The sequence below is a fragment of the Xiphophorus couchianus genome, chromosome 14 (genome assembly GCF_001444195.1).
Source record: "Xiphophorus couchianus chromosome 14, X_couchianus-1.0, whole genome shotgun sequence".
Taxonomy (NCBI): domain Eukaryota; kingdom Metazoa; phylum Chordata; class Actinopteri; order Cyprinodontiformes; family Poeciliidae; genus Xiphophorus; species Xiphophorus couchianus.
This window is the reverse complement of record NC_040241.1, coordinates 14,611,560-14,631,626: the sequence shown is the minus strand read 5'-3', so window position 1 is coordinate 14,631,626 and position 20,067 is coordinate 14,611,560. Positions and strand designations below refer to the sequence as shown.

The window sequence follows — 20,067 nt, the reverse complement described above, 5'->3', positions numbered from 1 at the left end:
ATCAGAGAAGGCAAGGAAGAAAGTGACAAGAAAGCTATCGCAAAGGGAGCCTCTGTCTGCAGCAGCCATATTTCATTACACAGCACCGAAGCTTAGGAGGCAATCAAGCATATTTAACCAAGCTCGTATTGTCCCTCCCTCCCTGCACCCTCACAGAAAACCAACAACCCCAACCCCACTCCAAGCAATTATTACTCCAGAGTTTTTTTTTTTTCTTCATTTTTTTTTTTTTTTTACTGTGCTTTGCCATGGAGAAAATGAACTGCGGTACTTATCAGCTCAATGCATACAGAAGTGACTGGGGTAGAGGACATGTAGGCATGCATACTGTATGTGTGCAAGCATGGGCATGCTCTGATGCTTTCGTTTATGGTTTGGGGGGGGAGGCTGCATGAGCGTGAGCAGGGGCTGACCACCGGTGAGCAATAGGTTACCTTTTTAGATCCCAGTAACATCAGCACTTTAGGCAGAGCGAGGGGGAGATACAGATATAACCATAAACATGTCACCAAAAACCCAGAGTTATTTGCATTCATATTGGACAGAGGCAAATGGATGTGAGGGTCAAACGGGGAAGGTGAGGGTTTATGACCTGTGCATAGTTCTACTGTCAGCAGCTCTGATCTATCGGAGCAGCCAGCCTTGTCAGGCTTTACGTCTGATTATATTATTATGGCTGGCAATCAATATGAATGAATGATTTTTTTTTTTTTACACAAAGAGGAGTAGAATGAACAGAACAGATTGCAGACAGTATTTTACAAAAAGTACTGTGAATTAAACTAAAAGCCTGGAGACACCTAGTGAAGTGATGAATTGCCTATCAACGCAACAAAACACTTCAAACATGTAATTCAGTATGACATTTTTTTTTAAGTAGGCTCTTTTTTAAGAAGTCCCCCCCAAAAAAACATTGCTGTTTGTTTTCAGTGACGTAACATATATTTTTGTCATGTAATGCCGATTAAGTCTGGGGGACTTTGCATTCAGTCAAACTGCTTCTTAATTGGTGAGACTCTTTAGTTCTGGGCATCCTTCCCACCAGTCCATAACTCAGCATCTTTCTATAACTCCCCTGCGCCTGGTTGTCATAATCATCAGCATTATGCTACCTCAATGGGCCTGAGTTGCAACCTCTTTTTACAACAGGCTAAACACAACATTGTTTGTTACCCAGCTTATTTTTCGCCAAACCAGTTAATGAGAAGGGATAACACAATCTTTTGTCAAACTGTCAAATTGGCCATTCGTACAGTGACTCAGGCATTAATGAGGCCTGCTATTCAGATGTTGAGTACATTACCTCAATTATTAAAGACGATGAGCTGCTGTGACACATTAAGGCAAACATTAGGATGTTAAGAATAAAGTTGGGACATTCAGGCTATATGTATTAGGCAAAACGTAAGTTCAGCATATAAATAATTCTTTATTTATATGTTAATATAAATATGTTAGTATTACTATTAGTATTATTATTATTAAGCTAAGAATAACATTAACATTTTAGGTATGAGACTGGCATATTATGACCAAATTAACATCCGCAAATGGAGGCATGCTAAGGCTAAAGAAAGGATGTTAATTAAATAGTTTTAGCACACCAAGACTAACAGCTTATGGAAGGCTAACGATAGGCTTCAATATATACTTGAGAAAGCCATGCTAACCTCCGCATCCTAACGCTAAGAATGTTAGCCCAAGCACCAGAAATTCCCCAGATATTTTATTTATGTTTTCTATTTAAACATTTGCTACAATAAAAAATAATAGAAATAGTTGTTTGGTCTGAGATACTTAACAGGTTTTTGTGGGTAATTGTTGTTTTGCAGCAGGCACATTAACTGTTAGATGGACTGCTGCCATATAAGACTACAGTTAAAATATTCAGGTAAGCACTGAGCATGTAACACTAATGTTAGCAAGATAAAGCTAACATTAGCATAGTAAGACTAATCTTACTAACATGTTCAAGTTATTATGCTAGGATGCTAGACAACTCAAAGAGCAATATTACCAACAGACTAAGATAAGGGTGGGAACAGTGATAGAACAATTATTAGAAAGTATTGCTGTGCTCTTGCTACTATTTTGTATTTCAAGGAAGGGTAAAAAAAACATCTGATTGTCAAAGTATTATAAACAAGTACAGTTTAAATACGTATAATAGATTTAACCATAATTGAGGCCCCATTTTGTTAATCCTGCTTTCTTTCCACCTTCAGCATGGACTGCATATTAATGCTGAAGCTTAAACCTTTAAGAAACTTCCACATGTTAGCTGAAATGAACCAGAGCTTGTTCCTACCATCGCAAGAAAATAAGGTTCCAAAACATGCTGAGTCATTATGACATTCAAACTATTTTCTTTCAGTTTGCAGTAATAGCTGTGTTTTTGTATATACCTATGGGGGAAAAATGGCTGAATGTATCTGCCGTTGTGCAAATTCAGTTATTAATACAGGATTAGTGGCTCAGGAACAAGCTGGTTGCATTAGAATACTTTGGCTCTACATAGAAAATTCTTCCACTTTTTTTTTTTCTTTTTCAGTTTTCAAGCCAGAACAAAATTGTTGCAATTATCCTTTCATTTCTTTACATTGTTGCAGAACCTGAGTCCTTTTCTGACTCCCAAGTCATTCCATAATAACTCACATTCATTCACCTGTTAAGTAACAATTCCAACAAATCTTTTTTTTTTGTCGTCAATTTTTACAAATACATAAGCACAAACACATACTAGAACGGGCATAGGCAGCTTCCGGACCCCTTGCTGATTGCTGCTATTTCTTATCACTTCAGCTGAAAATGGCTCTTATGACTGCACTCGTTTGCCGTCTACACGGAGGAGGACGCTGGGAAAGAGGTGAAAGCTGCAGAAGCTGCATGCACAGATGTTTTTTTAAAACCCTGAACATTTTGTCCAGCTTGAGATAATAACCATCCCCAATTTCACTGCTGATTTTAATCACCTTTAGGTGAAAGCACTGCGGTGTCTGACTTTATGTGTTTTGTTTTCACAGAGACAATAAACTCGCGCTGTTAGATACAATGAAGACCCATGCAGAGAAAATCACTTTGCTTCTCTACATCTCAGGCAGAGGTAATATTGACAGATAATATCCACTCTCTGTGCGCTGTGTTTTCAGCTAAATAAGTCCGCCTGGTGAAGAAATAGAGGCTGTAATTGTGCCATCTGTGGCACTGAGACTTTTAATAAATTAACCATTGGCGCTTGTTTATCTCCCCCTCCCCCCCCCCGCCGAGTTCCAACATTTGCGAGTGTAGTTAATGAACAAAGCCGAAATGCGCTTTCGTGACTGTGGAGTGCGCAGGTGACAGGATGGCGGGGAAAGACGAGGGCGATGTTGTCGCGTGGCCGTTTGACAGGCAACGGCGCAAGGGGGGGACAACTGGAGAGCGCCGGAGAGCCGGGAGACACTTTCTCTTTCACTCTCGTGCTCTCTGACCGCTCCCAGTGCAAGGGACACGGGCCGCTGCACACACAGATGGCGGGGAGGTGTGCATGCGTGCACAAATGGTGAGTTGTGATGCCATTTGGCTTAGTAAAAGTGTGAGAGATGAAGCATGAGAGATCTAAGAAAGAAATAAGAGAGAAAGGAGGGGGGGGGGGGAAAACACACAAGAAGAGTTTATGTGCGTGCAGCTGTTATTCAAATCTTTTTCACACATCTGTTCTCTTGTACTTTCTTACAGCATCAATAAATGTTTCTTTCCAGGGTTAATTTACATCATACTCCACAAAGATGGTGCCACTCAGGAACTTTTGCTGAGGAAGGAAGGCCAAGTCAGAAGACAAAATCTTTTGGAGGGTTCTGTGTAGACAGACTGCCATCTACTGGTTTCAACTGTAATTTCAGTCTATGCTTTTATATTATGACCCCCTATTTGCAGTACATGCAAGCAACGATTGTGTTTGAATAGGAAATGTAAGGTCTTGTCTATCATTAAATGACTAAACTTGAAAAGGAATCAGGATGTGCCTATTCTGTGATCCATAATCAGTTCATGGAGACTAAATATGTTAAAGTTTGCCTTGCAAGTATGGATAAAGCTTGTCGGAGCAAAGTGAATGGAAGCCAGTGTTAATGCCATGTCAGTCAATATGCTTCAGTTGTTCGCATCAAGAGTTAAGTTGTTTCTAAGGGAAACGATGAAGTGTAGCGCCATCTTGTGGTTATTTAATGCCATATAATGGCAGATTCTCTGAATCAGAACTGAAGTAATTTGTTGAACATTTCAGACATTTGCTCCTGTTTAGTTTTTTTAGTTTTGTTTGTTTTTTTATTTGCACATTTGCAAACCAACCTTTTTTAAATTGTCTGTGGTTTTGTGTTTGTTTTTACAATCACAGCTCCTCTACATTTTCATACTTTATCAAGTTACAGTAGCAAACAGTTCAGCACCGTTCATCCTCCATTCAACTCTGACCAAATTTTCTGCTCCTGTTGAAGGAAAAGGTCCCCACAATATGATGTTGCCACAATTGCTGGAATATTTTTTTTAACTTGACGTCCTACATTAGCTTTCTGGCACACAATGTGTTTCACAAGCTACGTAAAAATAGTTCAACTTTGATCGAAGTTCCCCACTCTGACATGACTTTGTTAAAGTGCAAATGGATCTTCTTTTAACTTCCTTTTATCAATGTAGTTCTTCTACTACACTAATAATGGTTCAAGTACAGGTGTGGGTTATTTTGTGTGGGTTTGTTGTATGAAATCCGATTCAAGTATAGGCTGTAATGTGACAAAATGTGGAAGTTCAGTGGGAGTAAATATTTTCGCAGGGCATATATGTCTTTGCCAGTATATAAAACAACCTTATCCAATGCATTTGAACACAAACTTGACCAATTACATGAATAATAAAATAAACAAGTATGCTACTAACAACCATTAACTGTGTACGAGACTTAAATCCTCTTCCACCACTACTTAGCTCCTCTGATCACAAAGCTGCTTCCTCTTCGCATTAGAGACATAATTTAAAGAACTACGTTTTTCAGGAATCGCTTCCAGCGCACATTCTTCAACAACTTCACTCTTTCATATTCATAGAGCGCACACTGTAGACTGTATTTAACCAAGTAATTTAAAGGTTATCTTACGTTGTCACTAATCATTTAATATTGTCCTCCTTTTTTTTTTCGCGGCCAGTACTTCAGCTCCTAATCCTGTGTGTTTGTGGCTTAGCACAGACTTATTCCGGAAAGCTGCTGGCTACTATCTGACCTGACACAGATTTCATCCATTTTCTCTCTCTTTCTTTTTAAGCATATCTGCCTTTTTCAGACAGGCGCTGTTCAAAAGAAATGTGTCAGCAGTCTGGAGATTATGCTTCTCTTTTTTTGCTAATCACCAGAAGAGCCCAACCTGCCACGTATTTTTTTTTTCAGTCTGAACACAGCGCGTCGAGCAGAAGTCTCTCTTTCCTCCATTTAGATGCTTATTTTGATCTCCTTTTGCTCGCATTGTGTTGGCATAATCAGGTACGTTTAACTGTCAATCCTGTAACTCAACAGAGCATAAAGTTATCTCATGCATGTGAAAACCAAATTAGTAGAAAGACCCAAAAAGGTGGGCTAATTCCACATACTTGGTGCATTGACGTAGATCAAATAGATCCATTTCGACTTGCTACTCTGAAAATACAGAAGAACGGCAGCATTTCCTACTTTGCTTTTATTGTTTTGTTTGTTTTCAGACTAACTGTTTCTGTGTCTGCTCATGTGGTAGCACACACCACAACATGTGGGATGACCGTGATGGATTCCCGGTATCATTGGCAGTTATATGTGCTGGGCCTATAACCACAATTCCCCAGTCGCAGCTTACTGCCGAGCGAAAGCTGAGCGAGATACACTCTGTGGCTGGCGCAGAGCCATTGGACTACGTAATAATTCATAGACCCAAAAGCCCTCCGTGTACTCACAGTGCAATATTTATGACCAGGCCGAATGTATTTCCTCAGCTACATCACCGCGAGGGGCTCAGGTCAGGGTGTATCTTCCCTCTGAGCACATATTAATGTTCAGTGCCTTGGTTAAATTTGAGGAAATAACACCAAGAATTTGAAACTGATCACATTACTGCTCACTAGGGTTACTTTTCCAATCCCCACAATCAAAAGTTCGTTTAAATGTCATTTATTTGTTGAATCCTGTTCGTAGAATGTTTGACACTGAAGGACGGTGGCCAAAATATACTCCGATATTTCCCAGGATTCTGTTTGTGTTTGTTTTTCTTCCCCTTATGTTTTTTTTCTTTATTCTTTGCCTTAATTATGTTTTTTTCTGTTTGCCTCTTTTTCACAAGATAAACACAATTCCTGATGTTTTCTTGGGAAAATCAGCTGATTAGTAATTATTGATATATTTATTACTATGTACATTCTCCCTCAATACTTCTGTGTTTACCTGTTTTTCTTTGCCAGATCCCGTTTGTTTTTGTCCATTAACTGGACAAAGTAGTTAATGCTGCCAAAAACCTTTTGTACTCCTTGTTTTTCTTTTTAATAGAAAGAACTCATCATAGTTTTTTTGGCCTGTCTCGTTTCTTGATACGGCCAGTGAAACACCTATTGGTAGCACTGAGTGTATTTTCTTACTCCTTTTTTTTTCCATAGAAAGTACAGCTGTACAAGTTTTTCTTTCTTAGGCAAGGCCATTAGTGGAGTTATTTCTGCCATTATTCTCATTTACTTTCTTCCCCCTGGGACGCAGTGGTTCAGCCTTTAAACGGTGGGTTGCTGGTCCAAGGCCAGTTCCGTCCATATCACTTGACTAAGACACTTCGCCCGCCCTGCCTCCTCATTGTGACTTAATAGCGGCCTCGTAGAATTGCCACATGCAGGCCCAGCATGAGGAAATGCTGCTAAGCCAACAAATTGATGCAATTGGCTGATCTTTGAAGTTGTATATCCTGATCTTTTGATAACAGCAGAAATAATGGGCCCTGCTTCCATTATTTATAAACATAATCTTAGTCACCATCAGTAATTTTTTCAGCAACGACTGCTATTTTTGAACTTCAAATATGTTATTAGTATTGTGAATATAGTTTAAGGATGTAACCCATGAAAAGCAAACATTTTTCATGGGTAGAAAAATCATTCTGAACCACAATCATTAAAAAAAATACTATTTTTTTATCTCATAAAATATTTTTTTCTTTGGTTGATAAATGTAACTCAGTTTTTATTCACTCTGTGCCAATAGTACTCTTTTTAGATCCAATATCAATTATGATTGTGATTTTAAGCTTACCATATTACCATAAAAAACACTGCATGAAAATCACAAAATATATTATGAATACATAGCTGCAAATTATGATTGTGATAATCTTGTTCGTCAGATTATCGCCCTCTCCCTGATTAGTGAAATCAGATGGGGAAGAATTATGTAATTTAATCAAAAGCTTCTTTGTTATCCAACAAACAATGGTTGATTTTAGAACTCTCATCTAAAGTGTTGTCTTCAAATATATAATGATGCTTTTGTTTTAACATTTAATTTAAAATCAGTGTTGCAATCAGCTGTCCTGATGACATTCTGGTTTCATTTATTTGAAAGAACACAAACTCACCAAGAGAATCTAGGCTTCTCCGTCGGGCTCATGCAGGTGCCACCATGCTGCCCCTGCTGCTGCAGGCCGACCTCGCCGACACACCGCTGCAACTAAAGCTCCCTTTGCCCCCACCTAGGAGAGAAGGACAAGTCGGTGTGATCAGTTCTGGCTTCATATACCTTTGGAGAAACTTTTAAAACTTTTTGCATGAGCTTGTGGTGTTCTATCAGAAGCAACTTCTCTTTAAAACTAGCATTCGTGACTGCCTGCATAGTGGAAATCGAGTATTACTCCAGTGCTTGAGGGTTTAACTGTGTTTCTCTTGATCAAAGCTACTGCTCCAACATGGAGCAACTCCATGTACGTCTGGTTTTTATCTTCTACAAAAAGTACTCACTTGCTCAGTACTCTGCATTTTTCTTTTCTTTCAACCCTGAATAAGGATTTATAGGAGGTCTCTTTTTCCCCAAAGAGAGCTGCTGTTCTTCAGTGGCTCCACATGAGGGTGAGCTGCTAAGTCAATGGTTTGAAGTGATGGACTGAACTTAGAGAGATAAATATCTCCATACAAACTGGCCTTAAAAAGTCAACTGAAACTCTCTCTATTGTAAAATGCATAGGGAAAAAAGTTAAATAGTATATATATATATTATTTTTTGTTTTGTATGGTAATTGATGTTGACTTTAATTTACTCCAGACTAAACTTAATTTTATATATTTAGATGTTTTTGCTGCGAAACAGAAGTGTATAAATTACAAAACAGAACTAACTGAAGCGGATTGCATTTTTGGATGGGGGTTTTATTTTCATAAGTAGCTGGATGTTGATAGTTGTAGAAAGGTGGAACTTGTTTTTGCTGTTTTGGCGTGCTTCCCCATTGTCAGAAGCTCCCCCACTCTCCCAAAAAAAAAATAAAAATAACTGTTTACCATGCTTGGCTGACATGCCAGTCGTGACCTCATGAAAGTAAAAATCCCTCCAAGGCATATAATAAATCATCCCAGCCGGCTGTACAAGGGCTGCCCCACAACACAGGCCCGGTTGTGCATACACATTCTCAAATGGACACAACGCCCGCCATGAAGCAATACATCAAATCTAAGAAGTGTGGAGACACAATTATATCAGGTGCTCTAACCTTACAAGGGAGCGGGATGGACCAGTGGTCAGTTAGGTCACACCTCATAGAAGTTTGGATGCTATTATAGGCTAATTCATGACTTCATTTATGCCTTCACTAGTGGAAAGACATTTAGATCAGTACGATACATGATTTCAATATATCTTTTCATGACAGTTGTCGCTTTAATAGCATTGATAGACTTTTCTCCATAGGGTTGGGGAGTATAATTATTTTTTTTTCCCCCTAAACTGCTACGGGTTCAGTTTTTTATAGCACGAGTGCATGTGACAGGTAGATGGATGCACATTCAAAGTAAAAATGCACTAAAACCATCACTTATGAAGTGTTTTCAAGTCTTTGCAAAGAAGCTGCTCAGTCAATTTAAATTTAATGCCTCAATGCTTTTCCGAGAGACCATTCAAATGCCACTCCCAACAGACTGAGCTTCTCTGACGAGCCTACCTCTGTCATTTACTTTATGCTTTATAAAGTTAGTCAAACTCACTTGACTGCACTTAGAGGGTTTTTTGCCTTTCCACCAAAGTTATATTTTTGCTGTCATATTTTCTTTAAATCACTTTACCATCACGACTCCAATCAATTCTTCAAAATGAGCACAGCTCAAGGCTGTGGAGGAGAGTTTCTGAGTTTGTTTGTTTTTTAAATCACAGTTACAATGTTTTATGCAATCAAACAAATTATTATGTCAGACAGTTAACCTGAATCAATGCAAAAATATGATTTTATGTATTAATGGAAGAAGCCATTCAAACCAACCTGACCCTTTGTGGAGAAGTAATTCACCCCTAATGAGTTGTGCCACTCTTGGTAACTGAATTGGAAATAGGTTTTTGAAATCATTTTAACCTACTTTTGCAGTTGTTTTAATCCTGTCACAGTGGAAAGGTTTTAAGCACAAACACTCTGTTTAAGTACAACTCAAAGTTACATTTGTTCTCTTTCAGGATTTTCTGAAAGAGAACAGTTACAACCATCAGTTACAGCAGGCTGTCCAGAAACTGAAGCAGCCTGCCATCTTGAGCTCATCACACCAACGCCACTATGCTGGACGTTTTCCAGAATTTTCTTCTGCAGATATAACAAGACCAACACGTTCTAAAATGTTGCAGTTTTGTTTCTTCAGGTCACAAAATATTTTCCCAGAATACATGGGATCAGTTAAATGGTTTTCTGGAAATGTTGATCAGTGGACTTTTTCACTTTGAATCTGCATGGACCCCATTTTGCTCAGTTTCTTACTAATGTTTTAATGAAGAACACTGATTTTAAAGGGACAGTACTACGTGTTTTTCAGGCACATTGTGTCATTTCATAGCACAATCAAGAAACTGTTACACCTTCATTTGTCATGAAAATGCTACATATATCAAATATGAAATATTTGATCTACAGTACAGACCAAAAGTTTGGACACACCTTTTAATTCAATTAGTTTCCTTTATTTGCATGACTATTGACATTGTAGATTCACACCGAAGGCATCAAAACTATGAATAACACATGTGGAAATATGCACTAAACAAAAAAGTGTAAAACAACTGAAAATACCCCTTATATTCTAGTTTCTTCAAAGTAGCAACCTTTAGCTGTGATTACTGCTTTGCACACACTCTGCATTTTCTTGATGAGCTTCAAGAGGTAGTCACCTGAAATGGTTTTCACTTCATAGGTGTTGCCCTGTCAGGTTGATAAGTGGGATTTCTTGCCTGATAAATAGTCATGAAAATAAAGAAAACCCATTGAATTAGAAAGGTGTGTCCAAACTTTTGGTCTGTACTGTACATTAAATATATAATAGAAGAAATTGTCCGATATTTAACATCCTGAATTTGGGCCTCTGTCTCTTTAAAATCGCCGACTCTTTCTGAAACTCTCCCTTCAGGTAGTCATCGCAACATTTCTCCTCTATTAGCCCTTTAACAACACTTTTACCAGGGTTGCACTAAGAAGTAGCTTGTACAACGAGCTCAGCAGATGTGCATTTCCACCAGGTGTTTGCTAAGTGCTGCTGGCTGGTGGAGCTGAATCAAGGCGGCGCTGAGGAAAGGAATGCTCTGTGAGGCGGAAACTGCAGCTCTGAGGAGGAGCTGCACCTTGAAGGCAGCACTAGGTCCAACCAGGCATTTTGCACAGCTGAGTGACTTGCCCTGCGACATTAAACGATTTCTCAAAAATGCGCACTCCAGGTGCTTTTTTGATGCAACATAACATGGGAGTAACATAACATGGTGTTAAAGCTCAAAAAAGTCGACTTAACATAATACTGACATCTGCAGTATTTTAGGTGGTTTCATGGGCTCTCCTTCCTTATACTTTCATAGATTAGTTTAAGTGCTACTGTTTTATCTTTCAGTCTACTTTATGTTGGCATGCAAGCTCTAGCTGTTTGTATTCTTCATTGTACAGGATTGGAAGTTATTTGGCCTGAGTGTAGCAAATGAAATTGGACCCAAAAAATCATTGCAACTTAATAACTTTCTTTAAAAACGGCTCTTGGGTCAATGTGGACAGTTTTTTCTCTCTATGACAATGAAATCAATTGAAAACTGCTTTTGTAATTGCACGTTATCTTTTTCGCATATATTTTGATGTAAATACTGTAAGTGTGATAAAAACAGACCAGAAAAAATCTGGAAGATGGATTAGTTTTTGTTCCCAGCACTGCATGGGAAACAGAAAACAAGGAATCCTGTACATTTTAAGGCAGGGGGAGAAAGAAGGAGAATTAAAGAAAGAGCCTCGTCTTAAAAAGGGGAAACAGTCCATCGATGATTCGATCTCCACGTTACTTTCCCTGCAAGAGCACTTGATAAGTTCACAGCAAATCCTTTGGACGTGTACAAGAATGTTCTGCTCTGTGCTGGCCTCTACCCAGGGAACAGTAACTCACAGCAACACAAACGCTCCAATTACAGCTGCACCCGCAAATCCTCGGGGGGGGGAAACCGCAGCGCTGCTCACTGATCTGAAAAACACCACTGTGATAGTGGGTAACTTCACTCGACTTCCAGAGGACACGAACTGCACTTTTAATGATCCCGACCAGACCGCTGTTAAGCCGATGATAATGAGACATTTTTGAGAGGAGCTGATTTATGAGAGCATATGGAGCATTTTGTGGTTGTGTGAACTAATGAGTGGCGAGTTAAGTGGTACTTTATGTGTGACACTGCACACGGTAAATGGTACAATTATTTTGACACCGAGGGTGAGTGTGAGGCACTTCTGGGTCACGAATCGGGTGAGCTCACTGCTGATTTTCCTCAGGAATCATCTCTGTGTGTGTTTGCTTGCATGTGTGCTCAAATTGCCACAAACTGCTGACAGCACCTGTCAGTCCTCAGGCAAAATGTTGGGAGAGGTGTGAGTGGGCGCATTCTCTTCTCGGTGACAAACAAACACCAGCAGCAGTAGTGATTTCTGCACTCCAGAGGGCACCATTAGCATGCTTTAGCTTCTCTAATCCGTGCTGTTCTGATATTTTCAGTCGGCAAAACAATAAAATCTGTAACTAAGACTGAATAAAATGCGAGTTGTGGTTTTATATCACACTATTGACTGAGACAAAGAGATTAAACTTACTTTATTCACCAAAGTGAATTATTGCAAGAAATCAAATATCAAAAGGCAAACCAATTTACTGTGACTAAGCAATAGATCATGTCCAGACATGCATGCTTTCTGTGCATTAATCCATACTAACACCATTTAGTTGTCTGACCCCTTATTTGATTTCTCTGGCTTCACTTGTTTACCCTTTTCCTTTTCATATTGTTTGGCATATTGATATTTGAACTCAGAGAAAAATATTTGTTTAGAAGAAATGCATCGATAGAAGTTACCCTCTCCCGCCCCACAACTAAAGTGATTCCATTGTAAACCAGGATTTGTGCCGGAGCAGATGTTATTTAGAAAAAAAGAAAAAAAAAAGCATAGAACTGTTTTGATCAGAACAGACAAATCAATGCATTACGAAAAAGGTCACTTCTAGGAAGCAATTGCTCTTTCCAATGTCATAGTGTCAGTTTTAGCTGAGAATCATAGTGAACAGAAACTATCTACACAAAGTGTGTATTCTGTAGGACTTCTTTTGCAAGTAGATATGTGAATTTCAAACATTTAATTCGTTGCTACCTAATTTATTAATTTATTGCTAGTTGCTAGTCTCCACAAGCCCACAATTACAATTGTTTTCAGCACTAGCTCTTGCCTGTTGTTGCACTGGAAAAAGTTTGGTGGGAAAAGCGAAATGGAAACAAAAAAAATCTTCATGATCTTTTTATTATTTTGTTTTTCTTTCAGGATTATAAATGTAGATCTTACCCTGTTTGGAACAAACGGTTGCGACTGCTGCCTCAGACTAAGAGCGAAGACAGAAAAGAACTCCTCAGAATTTCCCTGGAAGCAAAAAGACAAAGAGGTGAGGATTTATTATGCGTTAGGGTATCGTAATGTTTTATACAACAAAAAACAAAAGCAGGGATAAACATTAATTGAAAACCGCACACACACGCAGCTTTGTTATCAGCACATTCTTTTTAAGTGTGTAAGCACATTTCATAAACTGATTTTCCCCACTGTGCATAATAAGAGCAGCTAAAAATGGGCTCCAGCAACGTGTGCTGACATAACCTTCATCTTAAAATAAAGAAAGGTTGGTAGGATGATTTCTCATGTATGTATTAATTTTTGACAGTGACAGCATGCTTTAAAGAACAACCTTAGCTTTTTGAGAAAGTGGTAAACTGTGCATGAAACCTTGTCAAAACTACGTACAGCCCATGCCTGTTTTCGCTATTTGGAGTCCAGCATCGAACTAACCAAGATGAGAGAAGTAAAGCGCATTCTAGAATGTCACAGCTGCACCAGTGATTGACATTTCCCCAGTCTGTGCGTTATCTTGCATGAAAATGACACCAATTATTGGATGTCAGAAACCTCCCTTCCTGACCATCTCCAATATTCTGCATCAATAAGGCGTTTTTTTTTTCCTTCAGAACATTCCTTCTTACTTTTCAAGTTTATCTCTTCGTAGCTCGAGTGCTTGATATGCAAAAAAAAAAAAAAAAAAAACACGAAATCATATGTTTACTTAGCAGATCAAAGTTCTGCTCTGCTCCCTCCCTTTCCTCAGTTTTCTCATCTAAAAGTGGTCTCCTTTCATTATGCAAGCCAACAAAGAGCAGCCCCGCTCTTGCACCTCATTCCAAGCATACTGATTAATTAGCTCGTATAATTAGCTTAATGATTTAGAGAAACATGGCCACAGCCACCCAAGAAGCTATGCTAATGGACCCCTGTCTGCAGCAATTAAAATGCCCATATCTTAACAAGGGTGGTTTGTGGAAGTCCAGATACCAGACACAGAGGGGAGAGTAGGTGCTAATCGATGTAGCATTGTATTAGCTGTTGTTACGTTAATGAACTCTGTTATAGTTATCACATTGTCAGACTGTGTTCATGCGTTTAATTTCATGCATTTGATTTAGGTAATACTTTGCAGACTGCACTGGAACGCTGGGAGCTAATGAAGTGTTCTGCGCTCTTGCTATGACGATTAATTTTGGCGCCGGCAGTAGACCCCGCACTTAAATTAGATTTGGAAAGTGATGCAAGACGCTGAAAGTGCAGAAACTGCTTTTAGTGCAACAAGGGAGCCAATTTACAGCCTTATCTTTATCCGTCATATTATGCCGTTCTATATAATATCCGCCGCTCAGCTGGAGGATGTTAACTCCCTCTCTCTGTGTGAGCACACAGCGTGAAGTGCATGAGTTAGGACATGGAGTTGTGGACGTTACAGATTCCATTAAATATGAGTCAGACCAGACAGTATCTCTGCTCTCTGACAGTACCATCAGCATTCCTGGCTGCACTTCAGACATAAATCGTCCATTTATGACCTTCCGCTGAACAGTAACCAACAGAGACAGCGGCTCAACTCGTAAAACCACCAGAATGTTGAGATGGAAGTGAAGATATTACCTGTCTACACACGACCTCTTAAACAGGTGCCAAGTGGTAGCAATTGGATAAAATGTAAGCCTTATTTGCTTCTTTTTTTTTTCAGTGCCACACCTGAATGTTTAGAAGATCTCACATAGTAATAATCGAGTGGTAATTCACTGCACACTAACACTGAGACAGCTTCTTTCTACAAATCTGTAAATATGACGTTCGACTGCAGCTGGTTTAGTGCTTAATGCATGAGTACATTGTGTAAATTTTCAGGCATGCCACAGAATATAAAATACCCAGAAATGCTCATAACATCATGTTGCACAAGATAGTTCACTCATTAATTTACTAATTTTATTAGAACTGAGTGTTTTTGCATTCTGCAACTCTACTTCAACACAGTGGGGATACATAATTATGTGTCAAGTGTCAGTCAGGATACACCAGAGTAAACATGTTAATCTGAGGTAACATCTTTCTACGTGAAACTGACCTGTTACCCCTTTACTGAAGTTGTGTAATCCCTACCACCTTTGAATAGCACACAAAATATCTCTGAACAGTTTTGGTCCACATACCATATGAATATTTATCACCTATCTTGAAATTACATCCATGTTTCACAAATCCAATGCATGTTTCTCACTCTCTCACTGGTAACTAGTATGTTGCAGTGGAAATTTAACACAGGCTAACATTCTCCACCATGAGTAGAGGAGGCAAAGGCTAATGTTATCATTGTTACGTGTAGGATAGCATGCTGTTACTATTTAAATGTTACTGTTTTACACTACATCAGTCAGAACACATCATATTTTTTTAGCTCGATCAGATTGAGGATGCTAATGCTAATCTAGTTATTATAATGTTACTCTTGAGTGATGTTATCACTGTCATGCTAGCTTGCAGAATGCTAAGGTAAATTTTAGTACAATAAAATTAGCATTTACCTCCCTATCCTGATCAGTTTAGAGAACATGATTGCTTGTCTTGATGGATGAAGTGCTTAATACATTTTGCACTGTCATGAGGAATTTCTAACTAGAAGTACATTTAAAAAACAAAAAAAAAAATTGAAAAAGTTCAATATTTTTCATCACTTATTTCATAAAGTAAAACTCATATAGATTCATTACACAAAGTGAATATTTTACGCTTTTATTTATCAGAATAAATGAAGATAAAGATAATGAAACCCCAAAATTAATTCCTTCTGAAATCCTGTATTTCAGGTCATCTGGCTTGTTGGTTCTGGTGTCTTATCTTGTTCTTGACAATACACGATAGATTCTCTAAAGTTACCGTCAGGATAGTTTTGCTGGCCAATCAGGCACAGCATTACTATTGTCATTCAACAAGCTTTTGGTACTTTTGGCAGTGAAGGCAGGTGCCGAGACTTGCTGGAAAATTAAATCAACCTCTCCTTAAAGCTAGTCAGCAAAAGGAAGCATAGAGAGAAAAATTTCCTGGTTGACGGCTGTATTGACTGTGGACTTTGGAAACACAGTGGACCAACACCAGCAGATGACATGGCACCCCAAATCACCACTGACTGTGGAAGATTCAATGCCCCTTCCTCCAGACTCTGGTACCTTGATTTCCAAATGAAATGTCACCTTTACTTTCATCTGAAAAGATGGCTTTGGAAAACTGAGCAACAGTCCCATCTTCTTTTTTGTTCTAATCCTAGGTATGATACTTCTGACAATGTTTGTCGTTCATTTAAGATTTAACATAACTAATGCAGCAGTTTGGCTCATGTTATTCATAGATGTCTGGTAGCTCTAAAAGGAATGAGTTCAGCTGCAGTTCACATCATGTGAATAAATTACTGCTTGTGAAACTTTTTCTACTTCATTTATCCTTCCATTCAACCTTCCACTAATATGCTTGAATACAGCACTCTGAACGGCCACTTTCTTTAGCCAAAACTTTTATTTTTCTTTGAGATATTTTTTGGCTCTAGAGGGCTTTCCTTAACAGTGCATGGACAGGAAATGGGGGAGAAAGAATATTGGAAAGACGTATAAGAAATGGTCTGAGACCGGGAATTGAACCCAGGACAACTGTGTTGAGGAATACAGTTTCAGCACAATGTGCATGTGCTCTACCAACTGATCCACCCAGAGACCTTTTGTATCTGACCTTACAAAGACAGTTTTCTGGACCACTATTTTATCTCTATCCATTTGTGATAGAGATGATAGATTGTAATTAGCTGTGGTTTGGGAACTGTAACTTTTTACACATTAACCCCAGATTATTCTAAATTATCTGATGAAATTAATACTCCAACACTGAGTACAAAGAGAAGAAACTTTCATGTTATTATTACCCATCTAAAAAAATTGACACTGCCGTTGCAGTTTCCAGATTGTGGCAGCCTTTCTTAGCAGATACCATATGAGTCATAAAGATTCGCAACATCTCCCAACGACACTAATTGCAACGCAGTTTTTGATAACACTTTGTTTGTCTGCGCTCGTGTGCTACCAGCAGGTGCAGCGCTTTTGCTTGTGTGAGCTGAACATCACAGTCCTCGACGATGACACCATTGTGTCAAAAACTCTGTGTTTCAGCGCGTCAGCTCGGCTGCACCATGCCCAAAACACGGCAGCTAAAAATGAGCATTTGGAAAATGATATGCCTTTCACGTTCTCCTCTCTGTGCGTGTGTACCAATTCAGCCCCCGTCTATCTGCAGAATTACTTAAGTGCTGCTACATCATGTGTATATTCAGAGTCGTTATGCAAAAAGATGCACTTTAGGGGGAAGCAAGTTTGGATGTTTTTGACGCATAGTCAGGCTGACGTTAACAGAATACATGTGCTTAGGTAAGTAGGGTAAAATTAATAAAATGTGCTCATCAGGCATTAAGCTATATATTTGAATCTAAATGTGTCGTGTTTATGTGGAGTTTAGTTGAAAAAAACTGGCTACTGCATCCCTACTATGTTATATGGACAATGCCTTGGAAAATAATAGTTTTTGACATTTTGTCTCAGATCTACAACCTTAAATGTATTTTACTTTTTCGAGGCAGTGTACCCTCCCATTAACAGTCAATTTTATGTTCTCCTTTAAAAGCAAAAAATCCTAAGGATTACACATGTATTAGTACTGTGGCTGATAAAAAGTTGAGCGCAGATGAGATCTTTGTACTCCATCTTTCCGCTTCTTCTACTAAATCCTACTTATCAGTCGTGTTTTCCGTCAGGCTGAAAACTTGCAGAAACTGCTCTTTCCCAAAGGCTATCATAATCTGCTCGCCGTGCATATAATGTTAATCATTCAAATATGTAATCAACACAAACAGGATAAGCATGCAGTAAGGGCAAAGACCGGGCTGGGTGAGATGGTGTATGGAAGACACATAGTGGGGAGCAGAAAAAAATAAAAAGGAAGTGGTAAAGCTATGAAGCCTGAGGAAACAGAAGAGGAGACGTCAAGGCATTAAGAAGAAGGCGGAAGAATTAGGTAAAGTAGAAAAAATGCTGAAAGGTGTCTCCATTTTCTTTTGACACTGGTATGAAACTCTACGCCTCTATATGCCATCCTTTTCCCCATTCAGCTTTGGAAAAAATGATAGCATTGATCCTCCTTTTAAAAGACCACCTTTCGCGTCACTGCGTCACCTCGCATCAATCAGACGACTGGTTGAGTTACCTTAAAAGGTTTCCCATCTTTCTAACAAGTCTGAGATCACTCTCTACATCCTCCAGTCCCCTTTCATTTGAGGTCAACCTAAGAAGGCTCTCTAATGCTGATTTGCAATAAAGGGTATTATTACAGCTCAGATTAGGTGGAAGAAAGAAGGGAAGTTATTGAATAAAAACTGCTCAAAGCAGAACAGACTTTGGCTCTACCCATAAGTAATGGATACAGTGGCTTTTACAAGCGTTCTTCCTAAAAATATTTACGCATTTTGTCACATAACCACAAACATTAAAGTATTAATTTTCAAGATAGTAATACTATTGCATTATTCAAATCAAAGCTGCAATTTTTATCTGTTTATCGGCAAATTAAATCAATGTGTAAAGGTGTCCGACATTTAATTTCAATAATCGTTCATTGAACGCAGAGACTTCTATTGATTAATGTTTCAACAGTCTGTTAATGGGGAGATTTATCAATACGTTCTGCCACAACCAGCTCGTTGAGAACATCCGTGATCTTGATATGGCCAAAAATGAAAATGAGTTTAATAACCCTGGTCTAGAGTCTAGACGTGTAAAGCTGGTAGAGACATAACCCAAAAGACTTTCTATAATTATAAATACTCATTTTACTTTTTAGATGTCTATTTGTAATGTTGAAAATTACTTATTTTTCTTCCACTTCACAAACATGGCCCACATTGTGTAATTTTGTTACATAAAACCCCAATAAAATGTATTGAAATTGGTGGTGGACAAATTGTCAACATGTCCTAAAGTTGTTTTTATGATTTACTGTATGTTCATATGGCTTACAAATCCTCTGAATTAGAAACACGTTCATTATCCAAAATTAACATTTGTCGTCTTTGTTGCATATTTTCAGTTACTGTTGTTCTCAAGCACAACAGTCCAGTTTCCCCAAAGAATGTCAAACCTCACAAGTGCAAGAAGGGAGGAAAGAATGAAATAGATTTTCCACTACAGGGTTTCCACTACGATTTTCCTCCCTTGTAAAGCCGCTTATTGGAACAGAAATCTTTGGTTGCTCATTACCAAACCTGGATTAAATTTATCACCTTTGAGGACAAAAAAAAAATGGAGGCAGACTTGTTCTTTCCTCCTTTGATTTATTGAGTCAGAGAACATGCAGGGCATCTTTTTGGGTCATGCAGATCCTTCCCGCCTCTACTATCTTCTCTCTGTACTGCATTTATTTATTAGGGAAAGTGGAAAAGAGCAGATGGTCAGAGTGCAAGTCAGAGTATGAAGCCTATGTGAGTAAAAGGTGATGAAGGTGCTGCTTAAATATGCATAAAAAGGAGAATTTGAGATATTTTTGAATCTGACTTGCATTCGACACAGACAAAGCTCTCCTTCCCTGTCAGTTTCACACCTTCACCACTAGTCTGTGCCATTGATCTAGCAAATTTCCCATCCTTGTTCTGCTTGTGACCCACTTTTTTGACTTTACAGAGGAGCTGCGGGAACGTGACTCCCTCCTCCTCACCTGCGCTAAGTGGCTGCACCGATCGGCGAAGGCACAACGCCGTGCCAGGATACGGCCCTGAAGCGGCCTCATTCGTTATTGTCTTCATGTAAATGATAGAGGGTTCCAGGGGTGTGACGGTAACTTATGTGAAACACAGTCCTCATGGAGGTAGAAGTGTGCTCTGGTTGCGTGTTGATGGAGAGGTTGGTGATTTTGTTTG

General features: G+C 38.8%; 1 protein-coding gene across 42 annotated transcripts in view; it reads right to left on the bottom strand.

Moving 5' to 3' along the window:
* The window catches only part of LOC114157924 (protein tyrosine phosphatase receptor type D), a 455,035-nt gene that overhangs the window by 262,998 nt on the left and 171,970 nt on the right, over positions 1–20,067 (bottom strand). For all 42 annotated transcript variants that reach the window (XM_028039112.1, XM_028039111.1, XM_028039110.1 and 39 more), the window contains exons 5-6: positions 13,062–13,136; positions 7,611–7,724 (exon numbers count right to left, since the gene is read on the bottom strand). The gene's annotated coding sequence lies outside the window, so the exon portion shown is untranslated. The remainder of the gene's footprint in view (positions 1–7,610; positions 7,725–13,061; positions 13,137–20,067) is intronic.